The following is a 26,429-nucleotide window of genomic DNA, read 5'->3' as shown; positions in this document are numbered from 1 at the left end:
AAATAAAGCTGTGCTAGACATGAGCCAAAAGGCATCTGACTTGAAAAACAGAAAGGCTTGTTCTGATTAAGGTTTGGGTTCATTGGGTTGGGTAAGTACATTGCTTGGGGGCATGTGTAGACAGCATGGGAGTTAATGTAGACTGCCCAAAAATTTTAATGAGGCTTATTTTTGGTGTGGTGTATTTTTGTTTGCACGACACAGTGTTCGCATTTGCACAAATGGCACTTTCAAGGAAGTTAAGCCCCTGTGTGTCATTCCCCACAGATGTCAGTAGAGAGAGTCAAATACCATTTTACCCCCTAGAATGTCTTTTCTAATGTATTACAGCAGGAGGCTCATGCCCCTGGGGTCCCAGGCTCCCCAGCCCTCAGACTCTCATTGGGCAGTCTTGACTCTTGGAGTCTCTGGACATGGGCATGGTCACCCCAAAATCCTTGTCACTCGTACCCATCTATGCTCATTTGGTCTGGTCTGGTCTGGTCTCTTTCCATCAGTACGCGATTGCAAGGACCCCATCCCAATCCCAAAAGACAAGCCACGGAGTGAATACTTCCCTCCCATTCATTCCTTTCCCTTTCCATTGTACCATCAAATTTCCATTAATATAATGACTTAATTACTAGCTATATCATAAGAGTATCGGGTGGGTGGGTGGGTGTTTGTTGCCACCTGGTTGATAGGTGATTGCTGCCTATATTTATATATATGTTGGTGGTCTTCTGTCTTTTTTTATTCGGTTTTGTGGGGGGGTTCAGACTACTTTTGCCAGTATTGCTGAGCTCATTGATTTTCTTATGGTTTCCAATGGGAAAGCCTTCAGTTCCCTGGCCAGGTGCACTGTCAGTCTGTTTGTGTAGTGCAATCTGTTTGTGTATGACTTTTGGAGGTGTGTTGTGAATTGTTGTGAATTGTTTTATAAATGTTTTTGGAATGTTTTTTCAAAATGTGGGTTGCTGGTTGGCTTGTTGCCCCCTGACAACCACCTAGCCCTCCAAGAGGTAGAATGGGGGGGGAGGGGCTCATTCAGATGTGGGTGACAGTGCGTAATGCCTCTCCCCTAAGCAGTTTCCCACTGAAACCCTCATGTTTCCTACCCAAGTACTGTTTGTGCAGTGCCACATCTGGCTTTTGGAGGTGTACTGTGAATTGTTGTGAATTGTTTTATAAATGTTTTTGGAAAGTTTTTCAAAATGTGGGTTGCTGTTCAGCTTGCTCCCCCCTCCCCCTCCAAGAAGTGGAAGGTGGGGGGCTCATTCAGGTGTGGGCGACGGTGCAAAATGCCCCCCTCCTGCAAACCACTCACAGTCTGGAAAAGCAGCAAACCCCTATCCCAATCCGAATTTCCTCCCCCTTTCCCCTAACCGTCCCCTGACCATCCCTCCTTCTGCCCCCCATCTTCAATATCACGCACCCCTGTAGACAGATACAGTTTTCAAAGTGTAAAAAAAAAAAAGGATTTATTTTAGAAGAGAGCACTCCCTAGGGGTTGTTGTCAGCAATGTATCCTGCAAGACAATCACACACGAGGGCCACCTGACCAGCCTTTCCTTGAGGATATCTCCTCAGTTCCTGTGCTGCTACTCCATATTTCTGTTGTCTTCCCACCTCCTGTTGCACTGCTTGTTTCCATATGTCTTTGAAAACCTCTCCTCAGCTGTCGCAGATATTGTGCAGCACACAGGCTGCCACAATCAAAGATGTTAGATTTTCTTCATCTGTGTCAAAACAGCATGTAAGCGCCCTCCATCGTCCTTTCAGTTGGCCAAACACACATTCCACAGCCATCCTGCAACTGGTGAGGTGATAGTGAAAGCCAGCTTTTACGGGTTGGTGACATTCCCTAAAGAAGGCTTCATGAGCCAGGGCTTTAGAGGGTAGGCAGCATCTGCTAATATAACAGGCAACACCACGGATCACTCTCTCCTCCATGCCAGGTGCATACTATCCTTTCTCCATGAGGTCAGCCAGAGGTGAGTTTCGGAACATGCACACATCATGCGTGCTGCTGGCCCACCCCATAAAAATGTTCGTGAACCAGCCCCGGTGGTCTACCAGAGCTTGTAGGATCACAGAGACATATCCTTTCCTGTTTGTGTAAAGCCTCCCACCCTCTGCAGGGCACAGCACTGGGACGTGAGTGCTGTCTAAAGCCCCGATGCAGTTCGGGAACCCCTTCTCATTAAAGCCATCTGTGACTTGCTGTGGATTCGCCAGGCAGATTAATTTGTGAGAAGCGATGACCTTAAGCAGCTGGCATACCTCATGAGTCATCTCTCCCACCATGCAGGCAATCATGACAAACTGGTTGGCAATGTAGCAGAGGCTGGATGGCCATTGCAACCGCCTTGTCTGGTGGGATGGCTCAACATGTTTTTGTCCTGCCTCATGATGTGTTGGCCCAGCATCAAGACAATATGGTAGAACGTCTTCCTTTTCATTTGGAACTTCTGCAGCCACCGTGAGCTGTTACAAGTGATCAGGATGATTTGTTCCCACCAGTGTGAGCTGCTCTCACAGGCCCACACCATGCAGATTCTGCTGGTCCTCCTCAGGTTTCTCAATAGAGCCTGGTCAGATTCCACTTGTTTGCTTTGCATTCTCCTGAGTACCTATTGTGTCTTCTTAACGTTAAAGCAGGAACACAACAAATTGCCACTGAACAGTGTAGTGTCCTCTTTCTACTGAAGAGTTCCAGCAGTAATCACCAGTAAAACAGCATTTCCAGTACTGCGTCCTCCTTCTCCTTTATTATGTCCTCATGCTCTATGTCATCCATCATGTTGCGTACTTCATCCTCATTCTCCATTTTGCCCTCTCCCACATCTGTACCAAGCAGGGTGACAGGGATTGTGTGTGTGTGGTTGGTGGTTGGTCTGGAGCTTGGTGTAGCTGCTTTTTCAAACTTCACCCCAGCTTCCTGTGGCATTGTGCCTTTTGCACAAGCTTTGCAGCCACTGGTGTTATGATGTAATCAAGCTTGCAAACAAACAAAAAATGTTTTGCCTACTCCTCTTCTGACTATTCAAAATGTTTGCCAGTTTAAGGGAAAACATAAGCCTGTGATTCTGTAATTAAATTATTTTGCACAAGCACGCAGTTATAAATTATTTTTGCAACATTCCTGGCCATTGAGCAGCCATCCCAAAGTACAATGGCCTTATTTATCCCATCACCAGGTCTTTTTTGTTGTTAACTGTGGGTGCTTTATCACCTTTGGGTGTTTTGAAGCTCACAGGTAATAACTTCAAATCCTTGGAATTTTCCCAGACTCTCCTGCAAGCACAGCCTGAGTACGAAGTTGCCCCCCACCAAAAAAAAAAAAAAATTGCCAGTCCCTTTCACAAATCAGTTGTGACCACCAACTGCTTCACCATGTCTCAGAAAACCAAGACCAGCAGTATGATGGAGCTGATGGCCCAGGAGGCTAATATCTCCAATGCCCATGGACCCAACAGGAGCTAGGAAGAACTGGAGGACTTAATCAACATTTGGTCAGAGAAAAGGATCACAGACAGGCTGGAGAGTAGGAGGAATAAGCCTGTTTATGCTGCGATCACAAAAGGCATGCAGGCACGAGCACACAATCATGACTGGACCCAGGTCCAGTGCAACATCAAGTCCCTGAGATCAGCATTTTAAAGAACCAAAGATGCAAACTCTCATTCTGGGGCAGATCACCCACTGACCCATTCTATGAAAAGCTGTCCATTATTCTCTCCAGGGATGTGAGTGACAACCCAGCTTTGGAGACTTTCAGCACTGGAGTTGGGCTGGAGGTGCAGGTGGAAGAGGAGGCAGTGGCAGCGGCAGCAGCCCCTCCTGAGGCTGAAACCATCATGTCTCAGCTGTTCAGAGATTTCTCCCTGTTCCCAGATGGCCAGTGGCAGGAAGAATCATCCTTACAGTTATTGCCACTTAGCCCCTCTGTTCCATGGAGTAGCAAGGATGATGAATCAGAGGAGATGTGGGGGGCAGGAAGAAATATCATCTGCTGGACCTGGTAGGTCTCTTGTAATGTGCCTCTTGCCACTGCCAGGCAACTCCTGGGTCTTGCTGGTTGGGTTTGGGGGCCCGGGTGGGAGGGGGAGATATTTATGTGTTGTCGTTGGTGGGTCGCCATGTTTTTTTGGTGGTGGTGCAGGCCGGCTAATTATTTGCTTTAATTAATATTTTGCAGCTAGCATGGGCAGTGGCAGCCATGGATCTGTTCCTCCCAGAGCAGCAAGTACTCATAAGTTTTGGGCAGTACAAGTGGTGCCTCAGTTTTGCAGGGTCTGTTTTAGTGCCTGCTGGGATTTTGTGCACAGCATGGTGGGGAGGGGGGGTATACTTTCCTCCTTTTGGGGGGAAGCCAACCATTGCTTTTTTCTTTGTTTATCAGCTGCCGTGACCCATGGCCACTGGGAATGGTACTCCACTCACACTTCAGCAGAAGGCTGCAGAGATTTTTTACAGCAAACAGAAACAGTCCTGTGAAACCTTGAAGTTTTGGCAGAGTCCTCAGTATCCAGAGTGCAACAGGATGAACTCCATGATTCAATGCGTAAGGACCATGCCATCCTTGAGGAAGTGTGAGACACCTTGAGGAATTTGAAAGACACAGTCGACAAATCCAGTGCTGACTTACAGAGTTCACATGACATTTTCAAGGAGGCCTTGCAGAACTACCTAAAAAATGAATGGGTATGATCATAGAATCATAGAATCAATGAGTCAGAAGGGACCTAGACAGATCATCAAGTCCGACCCCCTGCCATGGGCAGGAATGAGCACTGGGGGTGGGAGGGGTCATAAGACCCTAGCCAGATGCCTATCCAGTTTCCTCTTGAAGATTTCCAGGGAAGGTGAGAGCACCACCTCTCTGGGGAGCCTATTCCAGGCTCTGGCCACCCTTACAGTGAAGTAGTTCTTCCTAATATCTAACCTAAACCTATCCTCCCTCAGCTTGTGGCCATTGTTCCTGGAGACTCCAAGGGGAGCCCTGGTGAACAGACTTTCCCCGAGTCCCTGCTGGTGGCCCCTGATAAGGTTGTAGGCAGCCACAAGATCCCCCCCTCAGTCTCCTCTTGTGAAGACTGAAGAGATTCAGGTCCCTCAGCCTCTTCTCACAGGGCTAGTCACGGAGGCCCTCAACCATATGAGTGGCCTCCTCTGCACCCTCTCCAGGTTCTCCACGTCCCTCTTGAAGTGTGGCTCCCAGAACTGGACACAGTACTCCAGCTATGACCTGACCACTGCCGCATAGAGGGGGAGCAAGACCTGTCTGGACCTGTTAGTGATGCCCCTGTTGATGTATGATAAGGTGCGGTTGGCTCTGCCTATTGCTTCCTCGCATTGGTGACTCATATTCATCCTGGAGTCAGTCATGACTCCAAGATCCCTCTCTGCCTCTGTGCTGCTGAGAGGGTCAGCCCCTAACCTATAACCATAATGCTGGTTCCCTCTCCCCAGGTGCAGCACTCCACACTTGTCCTTGTTGAACCACATCCTGTTCAGGTCTGCCCACTTCTCCAACCTATCCAGGTCTGCCTGGATGCAGTCCCTGACTGCCGGTGTATTCACTTTACCCCACAGTTTGGTGTCATCAGCGAACTTGAACCGGGTGCTCTCCACACCCTCGTCCAGGTCGCTAATGAAGATGTTGAACAGCACTGGCCCTATGATCAAGTCCTGGGGGATTCCGCTGCCCACACCCTCCCAGGTCGACATTGACCCATCCACCGCCACCCTCTGGGTGCACCCTTGGAGTCACTTTGCCACCCATGTGACTGCACATTCATTAATGCTGCAGTCCCTCAGCTTGCCCACCAGAATCGGGTGGGACATTGTGTCGAAGGCCTTCTGGAAGTCCAAGAAGATGACATCAACTTCCTCCTTGATGCCCAAAAGGGAAAAATAAGTCTGCTCATCTTGCCTCTGTGCAAGACGAGCCTGTTCCCCCTAACTCTGTAGGGTTACAGCAGGGCCATATGATTGCCAGCAGGGCCAGGATGGTGCCACTGCATTTCATGGAAATGGGGTGGTTCAGTGTCATGGTGGGGTGAAGGCGAAGAAGCCCAAGTAACTGCTGTAATACTCTGTTGCAAACAACAAAAGCTCATAGTTTCCTGACTTCCTGTGTCTGCTTCCATATCCATCCTTCTTCATGCTCTTTCTTGGCTCATCCTACACAAAGCTTTCTGGTGTATGTGTAACACCTGAGCAGGGCTGTTGGCTGGGGGGAGGGGGCTGGGGTTTGCAGCTTTGCTTGCACACAAACACAATGTCATGTCACCCCCCAGTAGCCTGGCTTGTTTTTTTGCAAGCCACCATCAACCATCCACTTGCACATATACACTGGGGGAGCTCCAGAGGTAAACAGGGAGGGGTGGGGGGGGTGACAGAGGTGGCTTGCTTTACTGTAACTTGTACAGGTACACTGGGGGGGGCTCCAGAGGTAAACTGGGGAAAAGGGGGGGTGCCTGGCCTGCATACACAGGTTTCTTTGTTTAAGGCCTTTCATCCTTTGGGGGTAGCTTTACTTTCTGTTTCATATGATTTTACCCTTTTCTAAAAAAGTCAAAGTGGATTTTTTAAAAGAAACTTGTTAGCTTCAGAATTCTTTCAAGTAAATGGAACAATGTTTATTTTATTAAAGATTATTATTTCATAGACATTAGAGCTGGAAGGGACCTCAGGAGATCATCGAGTCTAGCCCCCTGCCCAAAGGGCAGGAAGTCAGCTGGGGTCATAGGATCCCAGCAAGATAAGCATCCAGTTTACTCTTGAAGGTGTTCAATGTAGGTGCTTGAAGGAAACAAGATTGGTCAAACAAGACCTACCCGCAACAAACCCATGCTGGCTATCCCTTAGAATGTTAGCCTGGGCCAGTCCATCAAGGATGGCCTCCTTAATAAACTTTTCTAGGATCTTCCCCAGGATAGAAGTCAGGCTAATGGGCCTGTAGTTAGCCAGATCCACTCTCCTCCCTTTTTTGAAGATCGGCACCACATTGGCCTTCTTCCAGTCTTCGGGCACTACACCAGAGCGCCAGGAGTTTTCAAAGATCCATGCCAGGGGCTGGGCTATGACGCTCGCCAGCTCCTTGAGTACCCTGGGGTGCAGATTGTCAGGGCCGGCTGACTTGAAGGTATCCAGCTTCTCAAGGTGTTCCTTCATGAGGTCAGCATTTATGGAGGGTAGGGGATCTCCATCACCCGGATCTCCCTGTCCCATAGCAGGCATGGGCATCCCATGGGACTGATGAAAGACTGATGCAAAGTACCTATTTAATAGGTTGGCTTTTTCCTGGGCGTCAGTTGCCAGTTGCCCCATCTGGTTTAGCAGGGATCCAACATTGCCCTTGCTTTTCCTCTGGCTCCCCACATATCTGAAAAAGGACTTTTTGTTGTCCTTGATGCTTGAAGCTAGTTAGAGTTCAGTTGCAGCCTTGGCTTTCCTGGTTTGCTCCCTGCAGGACCAGACCAGCGCAGAATAATTCTCCTTGGAGGTGAATCCCATCCTCCATCCTTTGTAGGCTTTCCTTTTTAGCCACAGGAGGTCCGCTAGGTCCTTAGAGAGCCAGAAGGGCTGCTGTGCCTTCTTGCTGCCTTTCCTCTGTGTTGGAATAGATTTAGCTTGTGCATTGAGGATCGCTTCCTCAATGTAGTAATATTTAATAAAACACTGCTTCTATAAGATTTGTATAATGTTTCTGGATTATTTAAAATGTATATAGAATGTATATTTCCATTAAATAAGAATTAGATTTATGCTTTTTACATTTTGATGACTCATAAAATTAATCTCTCAGGAACAAATCCCTCCCTTTCTAAGCCTGTGCTAACCTCAAGTGGAGCAAGCACCATGCTACAAGACAGGATTTGTCCCTGAATCTCCATTCATTTATAAAACTCTCTGGGACAGCTGGAGTTCAGTGCAGAGATCTACTCTCAATTTGATGCAAGAGCAGAAGCAAATACTCACCAGCATATTGATTCAATGAATTGCTATCACACTTTTCTTTCAATATAAAAGGGAACAGTTGGTTGTCCTCAAGTTGAACAACATTGCACATTGGTGTCATATACCACTCCTGGCATCAGCCATGACTATGCTTTTCTCTTGCACAGAAAGATTCTGGCCTAGGAAGCCACATTTAAATATCAGCTCTGCCAGTATTAGCTTTGCTCGAGTGATAGTAGGCAAGTCACTTCCCTTCCTGTGCTTAGTAGAAGGATAATGGTCTTTCCTAAGTGTCTTGAGCTCTGTAGTCAAAAAGTACCATAAAAGAGCTAAGAATTTTTAGGCAGATGTTTTTAATCATTATAAAGACGTACTATATTTACTCAAATACAATTTCCTCCCCTAATCAGCATGGGGAAATTAAGTCCCTTGTCTTACATTTGCATACAAGGAAGCCTCATTAAATATATTGTCTATCTTTGAACTGTTGCTAAAAGCATCATGTTCTCAGTAATGGAAACCAACTATGAAGTTAATTAAATGCAGCCAGCACTGAGCATGACTATAAAATACATGGCCCATATTGGGAAAACATGCAGATCGGAAATTTTGTGTGTGGGGCCCTTAAAAGAAAACAGGCAGTTGCTCCCCCAGGGAGGAATAGACACCGGCTTGGAGACACTACAATACCAGGCCAGCCCTTGGAGAGAACAGAACAAGCCCCAACACCCTCTCCTGATGCCAAAAATGCCAAAGAGAACTTTTTCTAAAATTACAAAACTGCTAAAATTAACTAGATTAACACAAAACTTAACAACTTCCCTTACAATAAGACCTTGTTCTTATTACACCTCTTTTTACTATTATCTCACTAACTTCTCACAAACCACCCTCAATCCAGGAGGAAGCAACAACTTTCACATTGCCCCTTTGTCCTTTTGGAAGAAGCACCACCATTCCTCTTTCCTCCATCTCTCCTCTGCCTTTTCCTTTCCCATCTATCCATATCTTGATCCACATAGTATTTCAATTCATATATTGTCAACTCCAAACATTCTCTTTCATTAAAGCCATTCCCTTGACCAGCACTAGGTTTTTCAACTATGAACTTCACTTCATCAACCTCCTAGATATGGAAACTCGTGGACGTAATATAGATGTTGGATTTATGACACACTACAACCTGCCTGACAACTGACTGCCCAGGTAGCAAGTACCTTTCCAATTTTACCTTCTACATCCCCCTTGCACCCCCCTCCCCCTCCAGAGGTAAACTGGGGAGGCGGGGGGGTGCCTGGCCTGCATACAGCCTCTGTCTTACCCCATCATGCCTCAGTCTACATTTTCAATGACTGGCTTTCTTGCCTTCATTGCATGCCAGCCTGTGGCTTCTTTACTATTCCTTCCCTCCAGGAAAAGCACACACAGCAACTGCAGATGCTTCCTCAGCCCAATGAATGGTTTTTAAACCTGAAAGTTTGCAAAGAAGAATTTCTCCAACTATTCAGGTGGTCTAATAAGAGATATCAGATTAACCCTAAGAACCTTGTCTGGGCTATGTCCTTAGAGCAACTCAGCTACAACCTGCACCCCTTAACACACACAAGTGACACAAGTTTTGCTTTCAGCAGTTTGAGGTGAAGTTTTACAGAAACCCCTACCCCTCTCTGCCTGAAACCTGGTAGGCCTCATGCCCACACAAGGGCCTATGTATGTGGCAGGACAGGTGCTAATGAGGGTGGCCATTTGATGCCCCACTCTCAGAGCTTGAGGCTGCAATTTAGTTTCTCACCAGCCAACAGTGGAAGAACATCTCCCTGTTGAGCTCTCATGCCAGGAAGAACTTGGAGATATAAGGGCTGGGGCTATATGGGGAGAAGGAGGCCCCACACCTTCCTGGGCATGACCTAAAACTGCACCATGCCAGGGTAGGGAGGCCTGGATGGGACTGCCAGGGGTGCAGCAGCCCCAGGAAATGCCAGGATCATGAACCTCCCTGGTGAAGGTAGAGTAGGAGGCAGCTGATAACCTCCAGCTACTGCACAGTCCTAGTTGGGGAAAGCCCAGACCTGTAAGATCTCTGAGAGGCCTGAGGCTTACTGTTTGCAGTGGGGTTGTGAGATAGAACAGGGGCTACCATCCCTGCAATTTTCATCCCACTCTGCCTACACGCACACACAGAATTGACACAAGTTTCACTTTGAACAGTTTGAGGTGCAGTTTCTCAGAAACCCTATCTCCTTGAAACTTGTCAGAATTCATGGCTGCAGAAGGGGCTAGAATTCCTGCAAGTTTCATCCACATCAGGTAAGAAATTACGAAGTTATTGGCAGTTTTGTGATTCCCCATTATAGTCTATGGCCAAAACACTGAAACAGCATCAAAATCCTGAAACAGTTTCAAAACAGTTCTGGTCAAAACAAAATGGGACAGTGATCTGAAACACTAAAACAAATCACTGTCCCTCTGAAACACCAAATCTGAACCAAAAATAAACACAGCCGTTTCACACAGCCCTATGAAACACCAAAAAGAAACACCATGCCCCTCGAAATGCCAAATCCGAAACTGAAAAGAAACACAGCGGTTTTGCACAGCCCCAGTGGATACATCACTCTTCATAGATTTCATAGCTTTCATAGACATTAGGGCTGGAAGGGACCTCGGGAGATCATCGAGTCCAGCCCCCTGCCCAAAGGGCAGGAAGTCAGCTGGGGTCATAGGATCCCAGCAAGATAAGCATCCAATTTACTCTTGAAGGTGTTCAATGTAGGTGCTTGAACCACCTCCGCTGGCAGACTGTTCCAAACCTTGGGGGCTCGGACAGTAAAGAAATTCTTTCTTATGTCCAGCCTGAAACGGTCTTGCAGGAGTTTGTGACCGTTCGACCTCCTCATCCCTTGGGGCGCTCTGGTGAACAGACGTTCCCCCAGATCCTGGTGGTCACCCCTGATAAACTTATAGGTGGCCATCAGATCACCCCTGAGCCTGCGCTTTTCCAGGCTAAAGAGTCCCATGGCTCTCAGCCTATTATCGTAAGATCTGTTTTCCTGACCTCTGATCATGCGTGTGGCTCTCCTCTGGACTCTCTCAAGCTTCTCCACATCCTTTTTGAATTGTGGAGCCCAAAACTCTTGTGTAGATGATGATTGACAAGAGTACCATTTTCACCACAGCCACTTTAGTCTCGAAAGATAACATTCTACCACTCCACAATCCCATTATCTACTTTGCCCTTATCTCTAACGTCTCCCTTTGTTCCTGTCCCTTTGGTACACATTGGGATTTTCAAGATCTTTATTATACCCTCTACTACCCATAGCTGTACCTTCTGTAAATTCTCTCAAGTCCCCACACATATCAATATACTTTTCATCTTATTTAATTTCACCCCTGACATTTCACCATAGTCTTCAGTATACTTCAATACCCTCTCAAATGATACATTGTCCTGAGCCACTATGTTCACATCATCCACAGATAATTTACATTGTACTTCTTGTCCTGGGATCTTCACACCACTTACCGGTTTATCACCACAAATTCTTTGTGCCAATGGCCCCAACACCCATGCAAAAAGATAAGGGGACAACAGGCACCCCTATCTTACCCCTGTTTGTATGGGGAATATTTTGCTCAAGTAACCATTTACCAGTACTCGACTTCCTGTTTTACTGTATAGCACTTTGACCCATCCAATGACCTTCATCAGATACCCCAACCTCCATGATACTTCAAACAGGAAATCATGTTCAACCTTATCATGAGCTTTTTACAGGTCTAGATTCATTATTACCATATTGTTTTCCTCTCTTACACATCTAATATGACATCTCTCATTAACCATAGGGTCTGGTATATCCTCCTCTCAGGAATGAAATATGTTTGTTCTTCTTGTATCGCATCTGCTAAACAGTCATAAATTCTTTAGGCCAGTAGTTTTGTCATCAGCTTGTAGTCTATGTTTAAAAGGTTTATTGGCCTCCAGGTTCCTAATACATCTTTGTTTCTCTTCTTGCATATCAAAATTATACCTTCTGCAAAATCCTCTCCTATCTTTCCACCCTCCATAATTTCCCTGTATGTTTCTATTGTATGTGTCCCCAACCACTGCCAAAATTTTTCATAGAATTCCATTGGCAGTCTCTCTCTTCCCAGGACATTCCCTCTCTTAGAAGGTTTTATATTGTTCTCCAACTTTCTAATACTTAACTTCTCCTCTAGTTTTCTTTCCTTTCTATCTTCTAGTATAGGGCAGGTGAAATATAGCCTACAGGATGGATCCAGGCACTTTCATCCAGCCTATGGCACCCCCCACAATGAATTTTGCCCCGCCCAGCCCTTCTGCCAGCGAGGGTTGAGGCAAGGCACTTACAGCCACCCCCAACATATAACTCACTCCCACACTAGTGGGCAGAAGAGCTGGCCCTGCTAGCATGGGGTGGGGCTGCTGCTGCTTCCCCAGCATCCCACTCCTTCTGGGCATCAGGTAGAGGAGCTGGGCTGTGGGTGGGGCTGCAGGTGTGTGAGAGTGTGAAGCATGGGCCTGGGGCTGGCTGAAGCACAGAGCCCACACCCCTGGGCAGCAGCACAGAGCTCAGCTGGGCAGGGTGTGGGTGTGAGGGGGAGGAGTGTGGGGACCCCACCCACACTCTCCCCATGGTGCGCAGCCCTGGCAGGCAGTGGGAGAAGCAGCAGCAGGGGAGGAGAGGGGTTGGGCTCTTTGCTCAATGTGGCTGCCTGGCTCCTGGCTCCAGCCAGAGCTGCAAGTAGCGCAGTCCTGGCTGGGCTATTTGTTTCCAAGATGCTTCCTGCACTCGTGGGGCACAGGATGGAAGCCTCAGGTACTGGAGTGGGCTGGGGTGCAGAAAGCATCTGGCTCCAACTCCTGGGGCTTCCCTCCTGTGTCCTGCAAGTGTGGGGAGTACCAGGGAAACAAATGGCCTAGTGGGGGCTGAGCTCTTTGCTGTGATGTAAAGCGCTCACTAGAGCTAGGCACCAGCACCCCCACCACCTGCTGCACCACTGGGGGAATGGGGGGAGGTTCCCACACCCCTCCCACCTTCCCTCACACCCCATAAACCACACACACAGATACACCCCCCAGTGTTGCCTGTGTTGACTGCGGGAGAGGATAGTGTGTTCCACAGCCACACACCCACACCTGCCACACAACCCCCCAACATACTTGATGCACCCCCTACACAGCCACACCCCCTCACAAAATCCCCTACACCCCTGCCACACACACATCTATACCCCAGTCTAAAAACCTCCACACCCCACCATAAACAAACACACTATACATCCCCCACCGCACACACAGCCAATCATCCTACTGACACACAATAGAAAAGACTATGGATTTATTTTTGAGTTATTATGCAATCACCTTGGTATACGATACACAAACAAATCATGCAAAAAATTTTTGTAATAAAATTAAAATATAGTAGGTGTTTGACTTTTAGTGTATGATTTGTATTTTTCTGATTCTAAGATGGCAACCCCTCCTCCCAAAAGGAGTATTTCCAGGGGGCAAGGTGAGAGACTTCCAGTGGCAAAGATCAGGGGTTACAGGTAGGACTTCTGGTCCCAAGACAGTGACCAGGGGGCAGGACATCTGTCAGCTCACCAAACCTTGTTAAGCAGCCCTCTGCTGGAAATAACTGTCTGCCCCTATTCTAGTTCTTCCTTTATACCCTCGAGGAACACTTTTATATTTCTACCATCCACTTCTCTTCTTTTGTACAGCAACTTATAATACTCCACCACCACATCCAATACCCTTGCACTCTCTTCTTTTTGGATTCCTTCTCCAGTTCTCACTGCTTTCAGCTCCTTCCTTCTTTTCCTCAATTTTGCTGAAAAATACTTACACTATCCTTCCCTGTTATTCATCTAAGCCTCTTTGGTCAGAAATATTTTCTCATCCATTTTCTTTTTTCACCATTCTTCAGTCCACCACTTTGTATCTTCAAGTTATTCTTTCACTCATACTCTTCCTACCCCCTCTTTTAATAATTCCTGCTTCCTTGCCTGAAGTCTTTCTAGCTCTTTCACTGTCTTCTTTGCCTCTCTTCAACCAATGTTTCTGAAACAAATTTACTTGTTCTTCTTTTTACCATAGTCCACCACTCCCAGATGCTTTTGTAGTATCTCTTCAGAGTCCTCCATCCTTTATATACTTCTCCATATTCTTGACAGGCCTGCTCATCTTGTAATAATTGAACATAATAAAACAAGTGTGCAATATACAAAGTCATTTTAAATATTCTGTGCTGCTACTTGATGCCATTGACTCTAATCTTTCCCCCTCTTCACATCCCTGTGTGCTATCCCCACTCTTCACATCCCTCCCTTCTATCCTGGGAAAAATCCTGGAAAAATTCATTAAGAATTATATGTGCAAAAGACTTGCAGAAGGTAGGATTCTGAATGACAGCCAGCATGGCTTAGTAGTGGGCAGGTATTGTCCTACCAACTTCATCTCCTTTTACTATCAGGTGTGTCACCACCTGGATAAGGGAGAAGTGGATATTGTATACCTTAACTTCCAAGAAGTCTTTGATCTGGTATCCCACAATGTTCTCACAAGAAAATTGGAAGATAGTGGGCTTAACTGCAAGACGGTTATGTGGGAAGGAAGCTGGCTATGGGGTAGGACCCAGAGAGTCCTAATGAATGGATCTGTGTCTTCTTGGCAAGAAGCGGACAGTGGTGTACTGCAGGGGCCAGGGCCTTGGTTCTGTATATTTCAGCATCTTCATCAATGATTCGGATGAGGGGGTGAAGAGCTCACTGGCTAAGTTCACAGAGGACACCAAGTTATGCAGAAGCATGGTCACACTTGAAGATGGGCTACAGATACAGGTGGATCTATATAGGCTAGCAAGTTGGGCAAGTCAGAACCAGATGAAGTTCAACGTCAAAAAATGTAAAATGCTCATCTAGGGATGAACAATCTCCTGCACACCTGCAGGCTTGGCAACGTCAACCTGACCAGCACTGCAAATGAAAGAGACCTGGGGATAATAATAGACCACAGCATGAATATAAACCAGCAATGCGAATCTGTTGCCAGCAGGGTGAATAATACTCTGGCATGCATCAATCAATGCATCTCCAGAAAAGTCAAAGGGGTGATTCTTCTTGTCTACTCAGCACTGGTGAGACCCCAACTGGAGTATTGCATCCAGTTCTGGGCACCACACTTTAACAAGGACATGGTACAACTTGACAGAATCCAGAGAAAAGCCACCCGTATGATTAGAGGCTTGCATGGCAAGCCATATGAGGAAAGGCTGAGGGACCTGGGACTCTTCAGCCTGAAAAAGAGAAGGCTGAGAGGCAGCTTGGTAGCAGTTTACTGCCACATCAGAGAAGTACATCAGGGGCTCGGTGAACAACTGTTCCCCAGGGTCCCCTTGGGGAGAACCAGGAGTAATGGCCACAAACTCCTGGAAAACTATTTCAGGCTTAACATTAGGAAAAACTTCTTCACAGTCAGGGTATCCAGACTGTGGAATAAGCTACCTCCAGGGGTGGTGTAATCACCTACCCTGGAAATTTTCAAGAGAAGATTAGATAGTCATCTTGCTGAGGTCACCTGACCCCACCTTTTTTCCTGCCTGGTGCGGGGTACTGGACCTGATGATCTTCTGAGGTTCCTTCCAGCCTTACTATTTAAATCTATGACTTAATGCCAATTACAATATATTTAATTAGCACTAAGGCTGTGCGAAGCTTTGGATGCTGGTTTGCTTCAGAGATTTGGTCAAATTTGGTGGCCAAATCTCTAAATCCAGATTGAATCAGGGGACCAATAAAAAGGTCCAATTCAATTCAAAGCTCTCCAAATCAACTCAGAAAAGATTCTGAGAGCCTCAATGATTTGGATAGTCCCCACCCACTGCAGCAGGGAGCTGGAGCCAGACTCCCAGCTGATAAGTAGCGGGCAGTGAAGGGGTAGCTGGAGGAAGGGGACAGGGATAATGGGGGGACCCCTGCTAGCCCCCATCTCCTGCCTGCTCCCCCAGTAGCCCCCCAACCCCTACCAGCTACCCCAGTCCCCCCATGGCTGCCCTGCCTGGCTCCAGCTCCTGGCCCTTTAAAAAAAAAGCCTCCACTCACCAGGTGCTGCTGGGTGGGGAGGTGATCCCTGCTTCCCCAGGCCACATAGGGGGCTCTGCCACAACCCCTCTAACCCCTCCCCCTGCTGTCCCACCCACCCCAGCTCCAGCCCTTTAAGGAAAAAAACCCAGGTTCACCAGCTCCTGCAGCAGCCTTGGGGCTTTAGGGGGCTCATGGAAGAGTGTCCCATGTGGTGCAGGCCAGCAGGGACCAGCAGGGATTGCCCCCACCCCTGCCAGGCAGGAACCCATGAGCCTGGGGGATTTTTGTTGGTTTTTTTTCTTAAAGGGCCGGGAGCTAGAGTGGGTGGGGCAGCCATGGAGGAGCTGGAGGAGTGGGCTGGGGTTAGGGGGCTGTTGCAGAGCCTCCCACACAGTGTGGGACAGTGGGGGGCAGCTGGGATCACACCCCTACCTGGCAGCCCCCTCAGTGAGTCAGGTCTTTTTTTTTCAAGGTGCCAGGAGCTGGGGCAGGCAGGACAGTCATTGTCCAGTCTGGGAGAGCAGGGGGGAGGGGGGGCGGGAATGGGCCTGTGTGATTCGAAAATTCGGCAAATTTGCTTGTGGTTTCAACAATCAGGGTTTCTTTTTTTGTAGGACACAGCAATAGGAAAGAGAAATCTGGTTGTAAAGTTTCTGGATGGATTTCATGTTTCTATGTGTTTGTGCAGCAAATAGCAAAAAAGGAGCCTCAGTCCTGATTTGGCTCCTTAGCTGCCAGTACAACAGAAATAATTCAGCATCATAATACAATTATTTCTGCCAGCAAGAGTCAAGCAAAGGCATATTGGCAGACAGCCCTCAGTTTGTGGGAGCCCTCACTTACAACAGGAGGGAGTGTTGAAAAGGACCAGAAATTAAGCAACAGGGAACTTCAAAGTCTTTCATTAAGGTTTTGTTTTAATAGGAAATGCATTTGTGCCAATCCTCCTTCCTAGTAAAGTTAGAATTTTTTTTTTAAATTCCCTCTTCTTTAACTCCCGATTTCTTGAAGTGCAAAGGCACAGTTCTCAAGTTAGGAGTTCACCCCTCCTACTTATCAAATGACAGAAGACTAAAGCCATCAGATCCACACAACCCTTTAGAACCCTAGCTCTTCTGGCCTCATTTTTTAATCACAGCTAAAGTCGATGGATACTGAAAAGGCATCAAAACAAGAGAAAACTCTGCATCACCATGCATCGCTATAGTCAGTTTCTTGTCAACAGAGTCCTGAATCTAGAGTAACATAGGGCTCTATGAATCAGGACCAAAAGTCATGAGCAGAGCTGATCTGGACTGACATACGGCACTGAGAGCTAACGCTGAGAGGCACAGTCTGAGCGTGGTTTGTATGTCCAGTGCGGGAAAAGTCTGAGACATTATGGGTCATTACTGAGGCCCATTGGCACAGCTGTTTGGATACCCAGAATTTGGAATAGTCATTGTGGTGTACCGGCAACTGAGTAAGGGAAAGCTAGCACCACACCTCTTCTGTTGAAGTCAGATCTGTCAACTCCTCCATTGCATAAGAACTGCATCCACATGCAATTGTTAAGAAAGAAACTTCAGGTTCTTCTTTAAACCTCATCCCAATTGAGAATAAATGAGAAAGAACATAGAGCAAGCTGATGCCTGCAACTAAGAAAACAAATGTAATAAGAATCTGTACAGAAAAGGCCTGATTCTGTACTCACATAAGGAAAATCAGGAGCAGATCATTTTGTGTTCATGGAGTTACATGAGTATAAAAAACGGAAGTCCAAGAGGAGAATGAGGTTCTAAATTTAAAATCAAAATTGTAGGTGTTAAAACAACAGTTGCTATTAATAACTCCTCTCAGTGAAATTCAGTGACAGCAGCGTGTAACAAATCATTATGTAAAAAGTAGGACATTGCATCTAGGCACAGGAATTTCTCCGAAGAAACTTCTAAATAGGCTTCTTTGGCATTTTTAAGGCAACACCAATTTCTTTAGTTTAAGTCAGTTCAAACACAAAAAAGTCTCTCTGACCCTGTGCAAACAAGCAGGAAAGAGAGAGGGAAAATATCTTCTCATTAAAAATAATAAGTCAGTTTTGAAAGCAGCAGTTAGACAAGTTATCAACAGCAGTCGGCATTGATCAGTTAGAGATAACAGGTTTGTTATTAGATTGGAATGCTCGTTGCCATGTACTTCAGATGACCTCATTCTGCAGGTTTTGGTGTCTGCTTTAATCATCTCTCAATTTCCAAAAGAGTTATTTTAAAAGCTGTTCAAACAAAGGCTTTTAAAATTTTATTCATTACATAGATAATTGGGTAAAGAAACCATTCTTATGTTATGTGTAGGCACATCCACAACTCAGATATAACTAGAATATATTATTATTTGCTTCAGTCAACTGAAACCAGGTAACAACCATTTTTAACACCAGTTTTCTGAGTTCCTTGTATTACAGCAGGGGTGCTCAGTCTCCAGTCTCCAGGCCAAATGCAGACTGCAGAGCCATTGCGTCTGGCCTGCAGGGCTCCCCTACAGACTAATGTCTCTAAATTTGGTAGCAGGGAAGTGGTGGTCATTAGTACACCACCCTCCACTCTGCTAAATTTCCAGACTCCAACCACCATGCAGCTGGTTGGAGGTGGGCCATGCCCCCCTCCCCCTTTCACCTCCCCTCCACACCTATGGACCAGGCTGGGGCCAAACCATTCCCTCTCCCCTGCCATAGCACATGGCCAGGGATGAGCCATGCCCCTTCCTCACCCCCGCTAGGCCTAGCTGGGGCTGGGCCACACCCTCTACCCCTCTCAAAGCCAGGCTGGGGTACCTTCCCCCCCACAGGGCCACATTAGGTGTATTTCCCCTGTGGGGCTGCATTCATAGATCATAAGGCTGGAAGAGACCTCAGAAGATCATTGGGTCCAGCCCCCTGCACCAAGCAGAAAAGACAACTGGGGTCAGGTGACCCCAGCAAGATGACCATCAAGTCTCCTCTTGAAAACTTTCATGGTAGGTAATTGTACCACCTCTGGAGGGAGCTTTTTCCACAGTCTGGACACCCTAGCTGTGAAGTGGTTTTTCCTAATGTTGAGCCTGAAAGGATCTTCCAGGAGTTTGTGATCATTACTCCTAGTTTTCCCCAAGGGTGCCCTGATGAACACTTGTTCACTGAACCCTTGACGTACACCTCTGATATAGTAGTAAGCTGCTACCAAGTCCCCTCTCAGCCTTCTCTTTTTCAGGCTGAAGATCCCTCAACCTTTCCTCATATGGCTTGCTGCTCCAGTCTCTGATCATATGGGTGGCCCTTCTCTGGACTCTCTCAAGCTTTACCACATCCTTGTTAAAGTGAGGTGCCCAGAACTGAATGCAGTACTCCAGCTGCACTTTCACCAATGCTGAGTAGAGCAAGAGAATCACTTCTTTGGTTTTCCTGGAGATGCATCGATTGATGCATGCCAGGGTATTGTTGGCCCTGTTGGCTACAGTGTCACACTGCCGGCTCATGTTCATACTGTTCACAGTTATTACGCCAGGTCCCTTTCATTTGTAGTGCAGGTCAGGTTGGCATTACCAAGCCTGTAGATGTACAGGGGATTGTTCATACCCAGGTAGAGCACTTCACATTTCTCAATGTTGAATTTCATCTGGTGTGGTCTGCCCAACTTGCAAGCCTGTCAATGTCCGCATGTATCTACAGTCTATCTTCAAGCATGAGCACACTCCCCCAAAAATTGGTGTTGTCCATGAACTTGGCCAGTGAGTTCTTCACCCCCACATCTAAAGCATTGATGAAGATGTCAAATAGCACTGGACCAAGTGCCAATCCTGGCAGGACACCATTGGTCACTTCCTGCCAAGATGACACAGATCTGTTCATTAGAACTCTCTGGGTCCTGCCCTACAGCCAGTTTCCTACCCACCTGACTGCCTCACAGTTAAGCCCACAGTCTTCCAATTTTCTTGTGAGAACATTGTGGGATACCAGATTGAAAGCTTTTTGGAAGAAGTTGAGGTATATAATGTTACCCTCCTCTCTCTTATCCAGGTGGTGAATCACCTGATCATAAAAGGAAATGAGGTTGGTAAAACAAGACCTGCCCATGACAAAGCCATGCTGGCTGTCATTCAGAATCCTACCTTCTGCAAACCTATCGCATATAGAGTCCTTGACAAATTTTTCCAGGATTTTCCCTGGGATAGAAGTTAGGCTAATTGGCCTATAGTTATCCAGGTCATGCCTCCTCCCTTTCTTGAAGATGGGCATAACATTGGCCCTCTTCCCCTCCTCAGGGACCTCCCTGGAGTGCCATAAGTTTTGGAATAGCTTCTCCAGGGGTTCCACAATTACTTCAGCCAGCTCTTTCAGCACTCTCAGGTGAAGTTCATCTGGACCTGCTGACTTATATATGTCCAATTTCTTTATTTGATTATACACCAGTTCTATGGCAATAAAAGGAAGGCAGTCATTTGAACCCTGCTTATTCTGTACCCTAGCTGGCATGATTTTCCCCTTGGCCCAGTGGAAGACTGAAGCAAAGTAGTTATTCAGGAGTTTAGTTATCTCCTGAGTGCTGGTGACTAGCTGTCCTGAGTTGTTGAGTAGTGGCCCCACACTCCCATTTGTTTTCCTCCTGGTCCCTACATACCTAAAGAAGGAATTCTTGTTGTCCTTGATTCCAGTTGCTAATTCTAGTTCAGTCACTGCTTTAGCTTTTGTAATCTGATCCCTACAAGTGCAGGTCATAGTTACTAGGGCTGTGTGAAATTTTGCCAGCAGTTTTGTTTCAATGCTGTTTCAACTCATTTTGAGCTGAAAACAGCAAAATCAAAATGAAACAGTGAGCTTTGAAACAGTCTTGAAACAAAGTGAGGCAAGTTGAAACATTTTGAAATTTTTGAAATGTTTCGAGTTTCAAAGCTCAGGCTGGACTTGCCTGCAGGGAAACAGAAACTAAAGCAAGAAGAGGGAGGGGGAAGAGAGGGTAAGAAGCACTCTCATTATTGACTGTGTAGCTGGCCACTGACTATCATCCTTCCCTGAGGACCCTTCCAATCCCAGTGCTCTGGGGGAGGGATGCAAAGACTGAAGTATTGTTTGAACTGCCCTGCTTTCTGCCTTGGTGTCAGTTAAGTGAGAGTGCACCTTAACACACAAACCCACCCACACACACAGACACACACAATGTCACTAACCCATGTCATGAGTTTTGCCTGTCAGCAGCTAGAGGTGCAGGGCTCTAGAACCCAGACTCCCCCTGCACCTATTTCCTTAACAGCTGGCAGGCTTCGTGGCCACAGCAGGGCCTAGCAGGCCTGCAGTTTTCACCTCCCTGTGTCCTAAGACAGACACAGTCCCACAAGCACCCATATCAGGAGTTTTGCCTGTCAGCAGAAAGAGGTGCAAGGCCCCAGAACCCCTGCACCTATCTCCTTGAAAGCTGGCAGGCTTTGTGGTCTCAGAAGGAGATAGCTTGCCTGTAGTGACCTGAGCTTGTTGAAGTTTGCATTTTTTAAGTCCAAAACTTCAAGCCTACTATCCGATTTGTTTGCCTTGTGGCAGACGTGAACATGACAATTTCACGGTCGCTATCACCCAGGCTTCCCTCTGTGTTTAAGTCAGTCACCAGGTTGTCCCCTTTGACCAGGACCAAGTCTAGAAGAGCATTACCTCTGGATGTCCCATGCACCTCCTGAGTCAGAAAAAGCTCTTTGATAAAAGGTCAGGAAGGAACGGGACTGATTTCACTTAGCCAAGTGTTCCTCCCAAGAGATGTCTGGATAATTGAAGTTGTTCATGATGACCATGTCCCATGCCCAGGCAGCCTCTGTTAGTTCTTGGGTGAACTCCAGATCAAGTTCTTCCCCCTTGTTTGGTGGTCTGCAATAAACAACTACAATTAGATCTCTCTTGCCATGCCTCCTCCACAGTTGACCCAGAGGGTTTCAAGCCATTCATCTGTGGAGCCAATATCAGCCTCCAAAGAGGTGTACTGCGCCTTTACATATAAAGATAGAGCTACACCTCCACCTTTTTTCCATACTTAGTCCCTTCTATGCAGGGCTACGCTCCAGTCATGTGAGGAGTGCTGCCAGGTCTCTGTAATCCCTGCTAGATCATAATGGCCACTGGAGAACAGGAGGGCTTGTCTATCTGCTTGCTCTCCATGCTCCTGACATTAGTGAACAGGCACCTGAGTCCTCCTACTGAGGCCTTCAACTTCCTGTCATGCTACAGGAATGCTATTCCCTAAGCTCCTGTGATAGTGGCCCTTCTGGTGTCCCTATCTATGGAGCCTCTTTGCATGTTGGCCCCTGCAGTTGTTCATGTCATGTCCCCAGAGCATTGGAGCTGTTCTGTGCCCTATCCCTCTTCATGCAGCTGGATGGCATCTGCCTGGCCTGCCACTGTTGCCAGATCAGGACCATGCAGACAGACTAGGCACTGTCCATCCAGCCCTCCAGGGATAAAGGTTGAGCACCACTGTATTATAGCATTCTGTCAGACATCACTGCCTGTTCCTTCAAATTTAGGGGCCCATGGGGCCTACTATTTTTATTCGCAAGTTGAAACCAGTACCATTTCACTCTAAGTCTTTCATAGATATTGAGGCTGGAAGGGACCTCAAAGATCATCAAATCCAGCCCCCTCCCCAGCTAGCGTCAAAGGATCCCAACAAGATAAGCATCCAAGCATTTCTTGAATGAGTCCAAAATAGGTGCCTCCACCACTTCTGGAGGGAGTCTATTCCAGGTCTTGGGGGCTCAGACAGTAAATATTTTTTTTCTTATGTCAAGCCTAAAACAGCCTTGGAGAAGTTTATGACTATTGGTCCTTGTTTTAAACTTGAGGCGTTCTGGTGAACAGATGGTCTCCCAGGTCCTGATGTACTCCCCTTACATACTTATAAACAGCCACCAGGTCCCCCCTGAGCCTGCGCTTCTCCAGACTGAAGAGTCCCATGGCTCTCAGCCTTTCTTTATAAGGCCAATTCTCTTGCCCTCTGATCATGCACATGGCTCTCCTCTGGACTCTATCAAGCTTTTCGACCTCCTTCTTGAATTGTGGAGCCCAGAATTGGATGCAGTATTCCAGCTGTGGCCTCACTAAGGCTGAGTACAGCAGGAGGATGACATCCTGAGATTTACTTGAGAGGCATCTATGGATCCAAGCCAGGGTTTTGTTTGCTTTACCAGCTGTGACATCACATTGGTGATTCATGTTCATCTTGTGGTCAGTCATGACCCCCAAGTCTCTTTCAGCAGTGGTGCTAGCAATCATAGCACCGCTGAGCCTGTAAGTATTCTGGGGAGGTATCCCCCTCAAGGTGAAGTACCTTACATTTATTGGTATTGAACGTCGTCAGGTTTGTGTCCGCTCACTTGCTAAGTTTATCCAAGTCATCCTGGATCACTAACCTGTCCTCAGGTGTGGATGCTATGCCCCAAAGTTTAATGTCATCGGTAAAATTAGCCAATGCACTTCTGACACCAGTGTCCATATTATGTATAAAGATGTTAAAGAGAACCAGTCCAAGGACAGAGCCTTGGGGGGTGCCACTGGTCATGGAGTGCCATAATGATTTGTTACCATCAAGCATTACTCTCTGGGTCTCACTTTGGAGCCAATTTCCCAGCCACCAGACTGTGGTGTAGCAGAGGCCGCAGTTAGCCAATTTCTCCATGAGGAGGTCATGGGACACCAGATCAAGGGCTTTTTTAAAGTCCAGATATAGGATGTCAATTTATACTCCTTTGTCCAGGTGATATGGCACCTGGTCATAGAAGGAGATGAGATTTGTCAGGCAAGACTTATCCATGACAAACCCGTGCTGGCTATCCCTCAGGATGTTGTCCTCAGCCAGCTTATCCAGAAGGGTCTCCTTGATAATTTTCTGTAGTATCTTACCAGGGATTGAGGTCAAACTGATTAGCCTGTAATTCCCGGGATCTACTTTCCACCCTTTCTTGAAGAGAATAAAGGTGAGCAAAGAAGGTGAGTAACTTACTTTCCCTCCCAACAACATTCTCTTCCTTATCCATTATACCAAGATGTTTCCTATAAACATTCCACTTCATTCCCCAGACTCACCCCTACCTGGTATTTGTATCCACCCACTCTTCCAGAGATTTTTACCATAAATTAAAAGCACAAAAAATTCTACTTTGACTAGTACAATCCTGGCCTGATATAAGAAAACACTTAAAAACAAATGAGGTTCTCTCCTTGTTTAAGGTGTTTGTTTTAAAAGAAACATGCCACCCAGTACAGTGCCAGGAACTGCCATGCAGAGATGCATGGACTTTACTCCCTGTACATTACCCCCCAAAACAGAAATTGCAGTCATTCAGACCACTAGAAAAGATTAGAATGCTGCCCTTAGTGCAGTCCTGTGTGTATACCAATAACCTCAGCATATGCATGGTATAGCAGTAATGCAGTTAGGGAGGTAATATGGATGGAGCAGGTGCAACATCCCAACTTGGTAGTCTGGACCCTACAGTTAAGCAAGTGAAGCTCTCATAATGTTGGTAGTTTTACCCTGTTTCCACAGACTTAGAAACTCTTCCCTGTTATGAATATACATATCACTCTGGGGGATTATGCTGTGATGTACAAGACATCCTGTTTCATTAAAATCCTGCAGTGAAGGCTCAGTACAAGACCACCTCTGCTTAGTAACTTCCTTGCTAATAAAACACCCCATCTTCCAACACAACATGAGATGCAACTATTAAACAGCTCAACTCTTCTGAACAACATGACTAATATATCTACTGTCACTAACTAGATTAGCTACCAGTCCTTAGTGTTCCTGAACTACATAGATTTATTGTAGGTAATAAATGTGTAGAAACTGAAGTCTAGAGGCAGTAATATTTCATTAAGTAAAAAAAAAAAATTGTAAAACCATATGTAAGAAGGGAAAAAGTTAAATAAATGAAATTACAATTGGTTGTTATAAAAATACATTTGCATAGTGTATACATAGACTGGTTCCCCTTGAGGCAATTGCAACATTTTCATTGGTTCTGATTGGGAACAGCTCTAAAATATTGTTTCCAGAACTGAAGTGCTCAGTGATTACAGACTCACTTCTTAAGATAGAAACCTATTGTCATCGTATTTTATTTTATTTTCAAATGACCATAAAAAACACATTGACAAAGTTTTATCTATCTATTTTTGAAACCAAGATAAATTTAAAGGAAGTTGTCATAACAGTATTATTGCCTTTTGAGCTGTCAGGATTGTGGCACTTGGGTGATAACCTTTTTTATTTTAAAACTGTGCACAAAAGTCAGGCAGATTTATTGTCTTTAGATGTTCATATACTATCAAAATAGGGCAATAATAATGAATAAGATTTTATTGTTGAGACTTCTCTGATTTTTAAGGAAGTGATAGTGCCTTGTACAGCTCTAGTAAGGCTCCAGTTAAAAGATTATGGGCAGTCCTGGGCAACTCAAAAATAAAGTCTTGGCATATTGGCTTTTACACACACAATATTAATTCATATATTCTTCGTTCCAAAATATTTTGATGAATTGGAAGACCAACAAAAGAACAAAAAGTGCTTTGAGGTTTGTATAAATTTTGCCCAATTTTTAGAGTTAATTTTTGATAAAAGGGAAAGCATTTGGGTTGAAGAAGGCGCAAGTAAAAATGCACTAAGGTATGGGCAAGCAAAACATAAAATAAATGGCAAAACAAAAAACAAAAATCCTAGTAGTGACATGCATTTCCATAAATTAATAATTTCACATAAAATTGTAGGATCTCTATTGTCCAAGATACTTAAAACTAGTCAAGGTTAGAAGACCAGACAGAGAACAGGAATGGACTATCTGACCTAACAGATTCATAGGACTGTAAGGGACCTTGGAAGATCATTGAGTCCAGCCCCCTCCACCAAGCAGAAAAGATAACTGGGCGTCAGGTGACCCCAGCAAGGTGACTGTCTAATCTCCTCTTGAAGATTTCCAGGGTAGGTGATTGCACCACCTCTGGAGGGAGATTATTCCACACTCTGGACACCCTGACTGTGAAGAAGTTTTTCCTAATGTTGAGCCTGAATCGATCTTCCTGGAGTTTGTGGCCATTACTCCTGGTTTTCCCATCTGGTGCCCTGGTGAACAGCTGCTTACCAAGCCCTTAATGTACTCCACTAATGTAGTGGTAAGCTGCTACCAGGTCCCCTCTCAGCCTTGTTTTCCTCAGGCTGAAGAGTCCCATATCCCTTAGCCTTTCCTCATATGGCTTGCCTTTTAAGACTAATCATACAAGTGGCTCGTCTTTGGACTCTCTCAAGCTTGTCCACATCCGTGTTAAGACCGAGGTGAAGTAGTTATTCAGGAGTTCAGCTCTCTCCTGGGTGCCAGTAACC

Source organism: Crocodylus siamensis, chromosome 4, assembly GCF_052110815.1.
Source record: "Crocodylus siamensis isolate JL-2025a chromosome 4, ASM5211081v1, whole genome shotgun sequence".
NCBI lineage: Eukaryota > Metazoa > Chordata > Crocodylia > Crocodylidae > Crocodylus > Crocodylus siamensis.
This window is presented reverse-complemented; position numbering follows the sequence as displayed.